The sequence below is a fragment of the Pelophylax lessonae genome (assembly GCF_965119305.1).
Source record: "Pelophylax lessonae genome assembly, chromosome: 12".
Taxonomy (NCBI): Eukaryota; Metazoa; Chordata; class Amphibia; order Anura; family Ranidae; genus Pelophylax; species Pelophylax lessonae.
In genome coordinates this window covers 93367298-93379855 of record NC_138779.1, presented here as the reverse complement: position 1 = coordinate 93379855, position 12558 = coordinate 93367298, and the positions used below count along the sequence as shown (strand labels likewise).

The 12558-nt window shown below is 46.8% G+C and overlaps 1 protein-coding gene across 1 annotated transcript in view; it reads right to left on the bottom strand.

Moving 5' to 3' along the window:
• Positions 1-893: 893 nt before the first annotated feature.
• The window catches only part of LOC309568083 (myosin-binding protein C, fast-type-like), a 184826-nt gene continuing 173161 nt past the window's right edge, over positions 894-12558 (bottom strand). Inside the window, exon 30 of the mRNA XM_082273656.1 lies at positions 894-1166. The gene's annotated coding sequence lies outside the window, so the exon portion shown is untranslated. The remainder of the gene's footprint in view (positions 1167-12558) is intronic.

Here is a 12558-nt window from a genome sequence, read left to right as displayed (position 1 = left end):
AATAAGAGCCATAGATGTACAATATGAGACTTATCCACAAATGCATCCTTGAGTGCTGTATATTTATTTTCTGAAAATAAAACACAGTAGTAAATTCCAAGAAAAATGTTAGGCCAAGGACTTAAAAATTTGGGTGATCCAATCTATTGCAATTTTTCCATCTACTGCTTTTCTCAGCCAGTGTGCACAATCATAGCATAAACAAATTACAGCAGCCTGTTTACAACTTTAGGCAATTATAATTTGAATCTGATGGAAAATAAATCAGCTTTATTTAAACAATCTACAATTTTTTACAAAGAACTAAACTAAACTGAGGCTTTAGTTTTGGGTGAGTGCCTGCAGGATAAATCATCTACTGGCTTAGATCTCTGTAGAACTTTGGCAGTCGGATCGGTGCCTGTGTGTTTGCGGCTCCTCCCACCTGCCAAAACCATTACAGCAGGGTCAACATCTCTGTTGGATTCTTTGTTTATTAATTTATTCGATTATATAGGATCAAAGGAAAACTCCAGTTTTAGCAAAGTCAAACTTCCCAAACACACAAAAACATTTTTACTTAGAATGTGAACAGATAAAAAGCACATTCAGGTTTCTATTGCTGTCTGTGCCCCTACTTGCCGCCACTTACTGTCCTAGTAAAACGAGTCTCCCCATGAAAATAGATTTTTACTCTATCCCACTCTACTGAAAAAAAATCTGATTTGTTACTTGACTGTGTCCTTGTTGGGATGATTTTCCCTCACTTCCTGTCTTGGAGACACATTGCGTATCCTTGTAGATGTGCAGCACCCTGTGCAAACATCTCTCAGTTCAGAAAAGCTAAACACGTCGCAGGTGACGCCTATAAACTCTGTGCAAGGCACTGAAAGATCTACAGGAAAAAATGGGAAATATACAGGAGAGTCAGTGGGTGACTCACCCCCTACTACCATTACTGTGAGTATAAGTGAATCTTTCTGTGTTTAGCCTCAGGCTGCTGTATAAAGGAAAGGAACAGCTTGTTCTTATAAAACCATTAGGATTTTCTGATGTGTTCAAGTCTACAAACAAAACAACAAAGTAACACAAATGACATAATACAACAAGCAGGATGACGAAGACACTGCTCCGCTGTTGTCTTTGCAGTTGCGGTGTAGAAGGCCAGCGGGTGACTCATCCCAAGCCTGCATAGGGAATAAAAACCAAAACAAAATTAAGTGAATTTACTTTTCTTACGTGAGTCAAAAATATTCATAAAGGGCACTAAGTAAAATAAAGCAAAAGTAAAATGTCTTTTTATCAGCTTTAATTTAATTATTCTGTAAAGTTGAAAGGCCTGCTCTGGTATTATGATAAGATAGGCAGCACTGCTCAAAGGTTTGGAATCTCTCTGTGTATTTATTTATGACAGGTATTTATATAGCACCAACAATTTTTGCAGCACTTATGCAGTCGAATTTCGATCCATGTATGGCCAGCTTAAAGTCCCTATCACACATGCATACACATAGATATAGATATGACTAACCAGTATGTTTTTTGAGTGTGAGCTCAAGGAACCCCACACAAGTTACATAGTTAGTCAGGTTGAAAAAAGACACAAATCCATTTGGTTCAACCAAAAAAAAAAAAAACAGTATTGAAAACCCAACTATACAATCCCATTATACCCTAACCTATACCCGCAGTTGATCCAGAGGAAGGCGAAAAAACCCCAGCAAAGCATGATCCAATTTGCTACAGTAGGGGAAAAAAATTCCTTCCTGATCCCCCGAGAGGCAATTGGATATTCCCTGGATCAACTTTACCTAAAAAAAAATGTAGTACCCACTTATATTAAGTACACCCAGGAAAGAACCCAGACCTTTTTTTAAAGTAATCTAGTGAACTAGCCAGAACCACCTCTGGAGGGAGTCTATTCCACATTTTCACAGCTCTTAGAAGAAACCTTTACGTATTTGGACAGGGAAAGTACAGGGAGAACATGCAATCTCCAGGCAGTTAGGTAGTATCCTGGCTGGAATTCAAACCAAGAACCTTAATGCTGCAAGGCAAAACTGCTAACCTCTAAACCACTGTGCTGCTCCTGATGAATTGGTCTTAAGCTCCATTCATACCTGCAAATGGGGCCCTTTGTGATTAGCTACAGGAGATCTAGCAGGGGTTCCCTGTGATTAGCTATGGATGGGAAGCCCCTGTGAAAGCAATAGGAGGCTGACAGCTCCTGCAGCTATAAGTGGCCGATCGCTTGTAGTTCAGCAAATACATGCAAATGAGTGGCCCTGGATGCAGACAGTCTATGGTGACATATGCCACAGATAGCAGCATCATTATGTCAGCTCTCATTCTAACCAATCAAGCCCTCAAATGTGTGGTCATCATGTGTGCAGTACCATGGCAACTGCAGATCTAAATAGAGGCTAAGATAACACATTTGGAACAAAAAAAAAAAAAAAAAAAAGATAACACAGGCTCTGCCAGATAGAAGGGTATAGTTCTGCTTTAAGTGTACAAGAGAAAGGTGGGGTCACTGCCCTGGCTGTGCTTGGAGGAGTGAATGACACAAAATTGGCTGAACAGGATATAATTAAACATTTTAAGAGTTTATAATAATTATTTTAAGCTTGAGTTCAGCTGGAAATAGTACGTTTTCAATAATATTAAATATATTATATTTAATATATTAAAAATAAATCCAAAATGATTTAAGATTCTGAACTCTTCAGTCCTAAACACAATAAAAAAAAACACATAAAAAACATTATATATTTCCTTTATGCACAACTTACAGCACAACTGAAAAAGCAGCAAAGGGTAGTTAGGATGCAGAATGGGAATACTTAGGCAGTGGTAAGATACAGTAAATAAATCTCTTTGTTCTACTTCTGTTTATGGGGCTTGGCAGACTGCAGTCAAAATACTGAAGCAAATACAGATCCTTAACTAGTGCAGGATTAATTGAAAACAGGACTGTAAACAGACCAAAATATGTATGTCCTTAAAGTGAACAGTTTTGGACAGGTACCCAACTTCCACTTCCTTAATTCTCACCTAGGCAAGAATGGCATGCACTTAGGCACACCCACTGCCCACGCCCCCACCTGCAGCCTTCTGGGACATGTCACGTGTCCCAGGAGACTGCAGTACCACTTCCGTAGCACCGTGTGATCTCATTCATAGGCACCGGGGAGCCGGCTATGATTCACAGTCGGCTCCCATGTCCAAAATGGTGGTGTTGGGGACCTGCAGCGGTAAGAAGAACCAGCTGCAGGAAGGCAGTGCTGTACCATTAGGCACTGGTAAGTACTTTATTGCTAGAGGTCAGTAGCTATAGTATTTGTAGCTGCTGACTTTTACATTAAACAACAAAGACTGAAGCGCCTCTTTAATTTGGAAATCCTAAAACACTTGCAAGTATGAAAAGAATTCAAAAAAAATATTAGAAACCTCTCAGCTTTTAGTGTACTTCCCAAATTAAATTATTATTATGCGATATGATTGGATTTACTATACTGGATCATGCTTTGTATGTGGCTTTCATAAGAAACCTTTGTTCTGCATAGTTTTACCATATGGTAAAACCATGCAGAACAAAGGTTCTCTATGAGAGCCACATACACAGCCTGATCTGGTATTCATCCCTAGTGAATCCAATCATATCATTTAATTCCATTTGGGAAGTACACTATAAGCTGAGAGGTTTCTAATAATTTTTAGGAAATATTTTTGGAAATCGACAGTAGGGATGATCGAACTTTTGAAAAGTTCGGTTCGACCAGAACACCCGAACTTCACGAAAGTTCGGTTCGGATTTCAGAACCCCATTGAAATCAATGGGACCCGAACTTCTGTAATCAAAAAACACCATTTTTAAGCCCTAAAACCCAATAAATGCCCCTAAAAAGTGCCTAGGGTTCTGGGTCATGCCCCAGGGACTATTAATCACACAAAAAAAAGTTCTTAAAAATTGTCGTTTTTGATAGATAGCCAATTATTGAAAAAATTAAAAAAAAAAAAAAAAAAGAGATTTCTTTGGATTTAGTGTCTGGGGGGTCTAAAAGTTGTACCTGTGAAGTTTCAGCTCTGTAGCATGTCCAGAACCAGAATTACAGCATACCAAACCTTCAAAAATGACTTTTTTGCTTAACCGCACCTTTCTTTTGCTCCTAATCAACGGCTCAGCCAATGTGTATGATGGGGACATAATGCAGTGCACTGGGAACAAGATTAGAGGTTTTTTTGGAAAAAGGTGCTGTCTCTTTAAATGTGCATATAATTAACGGGTGTATTTCCACAATGGGGCTTTTATTACCAAATGTTTCAAGAAGTCCAAAGATGTATGTAATTGCACTTTATTTCATGTAAAATGGTGTTTGGTGCACTTTAACTTGAAATCTCACAAGAAACAGACATATATGCACGGATACATTGAGGGTTAGGGGTAGGGGCCACAATGTAGTGCAGAGTGAACAAGATTAGAGATGTTTTGGATGAATACTGTTGTCTCTTGACTTTGAATAGAAGTAAAGGATGCTTAAAAATTGGGCATTTGGTGGTGCGGACGATGCCTTGACACCATATCCCTATGAAAGTGCTGGTAATGAAAGCAATAATTGCCTTTGTAAGGAAAAAAATTACAATGATATGCATCTGTGTGACAGGTGCGCAAAAATTGTTGTTTGGGTGTTGGCGGAGCCATACCACTGTAAGCCCAAAGAGCTGGTGTTGAAGAAGGCGTAAAAATTATGAAGGTGTGCACCTGTGGAACAGGTGCGCAAACATGGTAGTTTTGGTGTTGGCGGAGCCTCCCCACCATAACCCCAAAGAGCTGGCTTTGAAGGAGGCCCAAAAATTGTAAAGGTGTGCACCTGTGGAACAGGTTCGCAAACATGGTAGTTTTTGTTTAGCATAGCCTCCCCACCTTAACCCCAAAGAGCTGGTGTTGAAGGAGGCCCAAAAATTGTAAAGGTGTGCACCTGTGGAACAGGTGCGCAAACATTGTAGTTTTTGTTTTAGCATAGCCTCCCCACCTTAACCCCAAAGAGCTGGCGTTGAAGGAGGCCCAAAAATTGTAAAGGTGTGCACCTGTGGAACAGGTGCGCAAACATTGTAGTTTTTGTTTTAGCATAGCCTCCCCACCTTAACCCCAAAGAGCTGGTGTTGAAGGAGGCCCAAAAATTGTAAAGGTGTGCACCTGTGGAACAGGTTCGCAAACATGGTAGTTTTTGTTTAGCATAGCCTCCCCACCTTAACCCCAAAGAGCTGGTGTTGAAGGAGGCCCAAAAATTGTAAAGGTGTGCACCTGTGGAACAGGTGCGCAAACATTGTCGTTTTTGTTTTAGCATAGCCTCCCCACCTTAACCCCAAAGAGCTGGCGTTGAAGGAGGCCCAAAAATTGTAAAGGTGTGCACCTGTGGAACAGGTGCGCAAACATTGTAGTTTTTGTTTTAGCATAGCCTCCCCACCTTAACCCCAAAGAGCTGGTGTTGAAGGAGGCCCAAAAATTGTAAAGGTGTGCACCTGTGGAACAGGTGCGCAAACATTGTCGTTTTTGTTTTAGCATAGCCTCCCCACCTTAACCCCAAAGAGCTGGTGTTGAAGGAGGCCCAAAAATTGTAAAGGTGTGCACCTGTGGAACAGGTGCGCAAACATTGTCGTTTTTGTTTTAGCATAGCCTCCCCACCTTAACCCCAAAGAGCTGGTGTTGAAGGAGGCCCAAAAATTGTAAAGGTGTGCACCTGTGGAACAGGTGCGCAAACATTGTCGTTTTTGTCATAACCAAAATGAGGTTCTGTGAACGTAAAGAGAATGAGAGGAGGGTTTGAGGGTGGCACCATGGTCCAGGCTTAAACTGAGGCTCAACTGCCACATCACAACGATAGCCTAGTCTACAAGGTCTGCATCAGGTGCATCAAAGCTTGATATCCACGACTGATTCATCTTAATGAATGTCAAACGGTCGACTGAGTCGGTGGAGAGTCTAGTTCGATGGTCTGTGACGAATCCTCCTGCTGCGCTGAATGCCCGTTCCGATAGGACACTGGAAGCAGGGCAGGCCAACAACTCCATGGCATACTGGGCCAGTTCTGGCCAGTGGTCTAATCTTAAGACCCAGTATGCCAGTGGATCGGATTCGTCACATGAAAAGCCCTCTGTGTCACTTTGTGCCCTCACGTAATCGTCCACCATGTGATGCAGACGGTGTCGATGCGATGTGGCAGCTGAGAGGCCTGGGCGGTGAGGACTAAAAAAAGACCGAAAAGCATCCGTCAACCGCACGCCTTCTCCAACGCTCCTCTCGTGACCACCAGTAGAATCCATGGTAGGTTGTCCCCGCCCCTGCACCCTACGGGAGTCGGGGAACATGTTCACCAGATTCCTCTTGAGACTGTCCTCAAGGGATTTGATCCTGTGGACTCTATGGGTGGATGGGAAAAGCTCCGAGACTTTACACTTGTACCGGGGGTCAAGTAGGGTGGCCAACCAATAGTGGTTAGTCTCTTTAATGGCCTTGATTCTGGGGTCCTTTCGCAGGCTCTGGAGCATGATGTTTCCCATGCGTCGCAAATTAGCGAAGGCCTGAGAAGCTGACTCCTCGGGGTCACTCATAACGACATTATCTTCAACGGGCTCCTCCTCCTCCCAGCCACGTACTACTCCAAAGTGTCCTGAGGGAGTCAAACTAGGCCTTGCAGATTGCCGCATGTCTTCCTCCTCCTCCTCCTCAAACCCTGCAAAAGTTCCCGCAGAATCGTCCTCCTCCTCCTCTTCCACCCCTGGATCCTGCTCGGGCCTCTGGGAGCTAGGCATAATGGGGTCAGGATTCTCAGGATAAAGGGGGCCTTGAGAGGCAAGGAAGTCCTCCTCTTCCTCCTGCTGCTCTGCCTCCAGTGCCCTGTCCATAATGCCACGCAGAGTGTGCTCCAACAAAAACAGTACCGGTAGGGTGTCACTGATGCATGCGCTGTCCCGGCTGACCATCCTTGTGGCCTCCTCAAATGGCGAGAGGACAGCGCATGCATCCTTAATCAAAAGCCACTGCCGTGGTGAAAAGAAGCCCAGGCGCGCAGAGCCAGTGCTGGTGCCGTACTCGCATAGGTATTCATTGAGGGCCCTCTGCTGCGTGTACAGGCGCTGCAGCATAGCCAAGGTGGAGTTCCAGCGGGTGGGCATGTCACAGATGAGGCGGTGTACCGGCAGGTGAAACTCGCGCTGCACTTCGGCCAAACGTGCAGTGGCACTGTACGACCGCCTGAAGTGACTGCACACCCTTCTTGCCATCCTTAGCACATCCTGCATTCCCGGGTACGAGTTCAAAAACCGCTGTACCACGAGATTCAGGACATGCGCCAGGCATGGCACATGGGTTAACTTTCCCTGACGAAGGGCGGCCAGGAGGTTTGACCCATTATCAGTAACCACCATCCCTGGCTGCAGCTGGCGTGGTGTCAACCACCTCTGGGCCTGTGCCTGCAGAGCCCCAAGAATCTGAGGGGCAGTGTGCTGCCTGTCCCCTAGACACACAAGCTGCAGCACTGCGTGACACCTTTTGGCCTGAGACATAGAATAGCCCTTTGAACGTTTACGTGGTATCTCATCATATTCAAAGGACCATTCTGCAGAGGAGGGCATGGAGGAGGTAGAGGAGGAGGAGCAGGAGGGGGTAGAAGTGATCGATCTACCCGGATCAGCGACACCACCAGCTGTTTGCAGACGTGGGGGCAACACTGGCTGCAGCACCGAGCCCTGGCTACAATCCCTTCCACTGGCAAGCAGTGTCACCCAGTGAGCAGTGACATTAATGTACCGTCCCTGCCCATGTTTGCTTGACCAAGTGTCAGCCGTCAAGTGTATCTTACGGCTGACTGACTTGGCCAGGGATGACACTACATTGCCTTCCACATGTTGGTATAGGGATGGCAGGGCCTTACGGGAAAAGTAATGCCGACTTGGCACCTGCCACTGTGGAACTGCACATTTTGCGAAGTCACGGAAGGGAGCAGACTCTACCAGGTTAAATGGTAATAGTTGCAGAGCCAGTAGTTTAGCCAAACTACTGTTTAGACGCTGGGCATGTGGGTGGCGGGGAGTATACATTTTTTTTCGTTCCAGCATGTGTGGAATCGAAATTTGGCGTCTAGATGATACAGCTGGTGGTGTGCTGGAGGTAGATGCGACACTGCCTGCTATATCATCATCCCTGCCAGTGGAGGCTGCCAACAGGTGACGAGTGACTATAGCAGGGCCAGGAACAGACTGATGTGCAGGTGGAGCAGGTGGAGCAGATGGAGCATGAGGAGGAGCGCGAGGAGAACTAGGAGGCCGACTGACCAATCTTTGGCCCTTTTGTGGGTTCTTTAAATGCTCCTGCCAACGGGCCGAGTGGTGGGTTGTCAAATGCCTGTTTAGGCAGCTTGTACCCAGGTGGTTGACATTTTTGCCACGTTTTATACCCTTCTTACAAATCTTGCAGATCGCAACTGTTTTATCTGCATGGGATGTCTCAAAAAAGGCCCAGCAAGATGAGGTGTGTATAGTGGCCCGGGAGACAACAGGTGCGGCCTTAGATGGAGTAGGCCGTCTGCTCTCCCCTCTTGCTTGCTCTGCCTCCTCCTCAACCTCAGACCCAACATCTGACTCCATCAAAGACTGAGCATCAGGCCTGGCCTGGGAGACAACAGGTGCGGCCTTAGATGGAGCGGGCCGTCTGCTCTCCCCTCTTGTTTGCTCTGCCTCCTCCTCAACCTCAGACCCAACATCTGATTCTATCAAAGACTGAGCATCAGGCCTGGCCTGGGAGACAACAGGTGCGGCCTTAGATGGAGCGGGCCGTCTGCTCTCCCCTCTTGTTTGCTCTGCCTCCTCCTCAAACTCAGACCCAACATCAGACTCCATAAAGGACTGAGCATCAGGCTGGAGTAGATGGCCGACACTGTGGTCAAACAGCTCAGCTGACTCCTCTGCCATGTCTGAAATTGGGTCTAAGGGAGGACATGAGGTGGACATGGACTCATCTGTATTTGTTCTGACAACTGCAGAAGACTGACCACTTTTCTCTGCCTGGGTCACTGTAGTTGCAGATGATGCCGATGATGAGGGTTTGTTCATATAGTCCACCACCTCCTGTACATACTGTGGACGTATAGCTTGGCCACTGCCGGAGAACAATCCAAATGGTGGCCTGGCTGAGGACTGACCACCACGTCCACCCCTGCCTCTAGACACCCTAGAAGCTGTGCCCCTTTCCGCAGCAGGGCCACGTATGCCTTTTCTTGGTCTACCAGGCATATTTCTCAATGATGCGTTGGCAACTGTGTGCGGTGAAAAACGCACACTGCTATGCGACCCACAGTTGTCGCTGGATACAGCACAGCAGTTGCGGTTCACGCACAGTAGCAAAGCCTTTTGCACAGTGGACCTAACGCTTTGAACAACAGGCGTTAGGTTGTCACTGATGCGTTGGCAACTGTGTGCGGTGAAAAACGCACACTGCTATGCGACCCACAGTTGTCGCTGGATACAGCACAGCAGTTGCGTGTCACGCACAGTTGCAAAGGCTTTTGTACAGTGCACCTAACGCTTTGAACAACAGGCGTTAAGTTGTCACTGTATTTTGCTGCCTAGCAAGCACGTATACCTGCTGTGATACAGCAGCACTGTGCCACGTGCTCACTAAACAGAACCCTCACACTTTCCCTACAGAAACTAAATTTTCAAATCTAACTAATGTAGTACAAAGTTCCCTAACTACACTAGATATCCCTTTCCACTAAATAGAAAGCTCCATACAGCAGAAGACTGACACTGTCCCTTAAGTTTTTTTTTTTTTTTTTTTTTTAACTCTAAGAACCAGCACAATCGCTGTATCTAACTACACTGGCTGTAAGCTAAATACAATTCTGCTATATGGAGCTTTAGAACCACTCGATATGTAGGAAATGTAGTGTAGCAAGCAGGAGCAGGGGCGGACTGACCATACGGGCATTTAGGGCACTGCCCGGGGGCCCGGGGCCAGTAGGGGGCCCCATGATGCTCGCCATCTTTCTATATTCAGGGAAGCTGTCAGCATGGAAGTGAAGCCAAGTATAACACGGATGGACTATTTGGTGTGAGCTGGAGCAGGCACAGGGCAGAGGAACACACAGCAGCTCTGTGCTCCGAGGTTGTGTTACACTTTGAGCTATGGGAGAGTAAAAACAACATCTGATGTGGGAGTGCAGAGACAGTATTTCAGATTTGATGGACCAGCAAGCTGGAAGTAGAATTGAATGTCGGTAAAGCTTTCTGCTCTCTGTATGACTGCTCTGACTTGCTGACGTCCGTGGAAGAGAGACGTCCATGGAAGAGAGTGTTAACCATTGCTTATCTGCTGCAAGGAAATGCTGCACTGCTGCTATCCTCTGTTTTTGCATTAAAGCATATGTAAAGTGAAATTCTTGCCTCTGCTCATTGATTTTCTTACACTGAGCATAAAAAGCTGACTTGCCATATGCTTGCTGACAGAGGCGTAACCTAGAACTTTCAGGGCCCCAGTGCAAGAACCCATGGGGCCCCCCTGACCCCCAGGCTGGGCCCTTTCCATCCCTGAGGCCATTTGCTCCCATTTCAGGTTTCTTTATTACAATCCAACAGCAGGACCTTTTCACATGTTCTGTAGCGGATCTCCTTCCTGCTGTTTTGGTCCCCCCACAGTAGCAAAACACACCAGAGCCTGGTCGCATATGCGACCTTTGCAACCCTGGTAGTGTCAGTCAGTAGGGCAATGGATCGTGTCAGTAAGGCCGTGGACAGTGTCAGTAGGGCAGAGGATGGTGTCAGTAGGGCAGTTGAAGGTGTTAGTAGGGCAGTGGAAGGTGTCAGTAGAGCAGTGGACAGTGTCAGTAGAGCAGTGGACTGTGTCAGTAGAGCAGACGACAGAGTTAGTAGAGCAGTGGATGGTATCAGTAGAGCAGTGGATGGACGGTGTCAGTAAAGCGGAGGACGGTGTCAGCAGAGCAGTGGATGGTGTCAGTAGAGCAGTGGACTGTGCCAGCAGAGCAGTGGATGGTGTCAGTAAGGCAGGGGACGGTGTCAACCGAGCAGTGGATGGTGTCAGTAGGACAGTGGATGGTGTCAGTAGAGAAGTGGATGGTATCAGTAAAGCAGTGTACGGACGGTGTCAGTAGGGCAGAGGATGGTGTCAGTAGAGCAGTGGATGGTGTCAGTTGAGCAGTGGACGGTGTCAGTAGGGCAGTGGAAGGTGTCAGTAGAACAGTGGACGGTGTCAGTAGAACAGTGGATAGTATCAGTAGAGCAGTGTACGGACAGTGTCAGTAGAGCAGTGGATTGTGTCAGTAGGGCAGTGGGCGGTGTCAGTAGGGCAGTGGAAGGTGTCAGTAAAACAGTGGACGGTGTCAGTAGAGCAGTGGACAGTGTCAGTAGAGCAGTGGACAGTATCAGTAGAGCAGTGGATAGTGTCAGTAGAGCAGTGGATAGTGTCAGTAGAGCAGTGGACGGTGTCAGTAGAGCAGTGGATGGTGTCAGTAGAGCAGTGGACTGTGTCAGTAGGGCAGTGGATAGTGTCAGTAGAGCAGTGGATAGTGTCAGTAGGGCAGTGGATAGTGTCAGTAGGGCAGTGGACGGTGTCAGTAGGGCAGTGGATGGTGTCAGTAGGGCAGTGGATGGTGTCAGTAGGGCAGTGGATCGAGTCAGTAGGGCAGTGGACGGTGTTAGTAAAGCAGTGGAAGGTGTCAGTAGAGCAGTGGATGGTGTCAGTAAGGCAGTGGATGGTGTCAGTAGGGCAGTGGATGGTGTCAGTAGGGCAGTGGACGGTGTCAGTAGAGCACTGGATGGTGTCGGTAGGGCAGTGGAGGGTGTCAGAAGAGCAGTGGACGGTGTCAGTAGGGCAGCGGATGGAGTCAGTAGGGCAGTGGACGGTGTTAGTAAAGCAGTGGAAGGTGTCAGTAGAGCAGTGGATGGTGTCAGTAGGGCAGTGGAAGGTGTCAGTAGGGCATTGGATGGTGTCAGTAGGGCAGTGGATGGTGTCAGTAGGGCAGTGGACGGTGTCAGTAGAGCACTGGAGGGTGTCAGAAGAGCAGTGGATGGTGTCAGTAGGGCAGTGGACGGTGTCAGTAGAGCACTGGACGGTGTCAGTAGGGCAGTGGACGGTGTCAGAAGAGCAGTGGACAGTGTCAGTAGAGCAGTGGACGGTGTCAGTAGGGCAGTGGACAGTGTCAGTAGGGCAGTGGACGGTGTCAGTAGGGCAGTGGAAGGTGCCAGTAGGGCAATGGAAGGGGTCAGTAGTCTTTTATTTTTGTTCATTTTTTTTACCAATTTATTTTATTATTTTGTTTTACAATTTTATTTTTTATTACTTTATACAACTTTTTTTAGGAGCCCATTTGGGAGGCTTTGGTGATATACCAGGGTTCTAAACAGACCTCTAATCTTTCACCTTGGAGCGAAAATAAGAAAGAAAGAAAGAAAGAAAGAAGATTGAGGACACAGCCAGGGCTGGTGCAAGGATTCTTGACACCCTAGGCGAAACCACATTTTGCCGCCCCCCATTGGCTCGGCCCCTGACTCCACCCTCTTTTC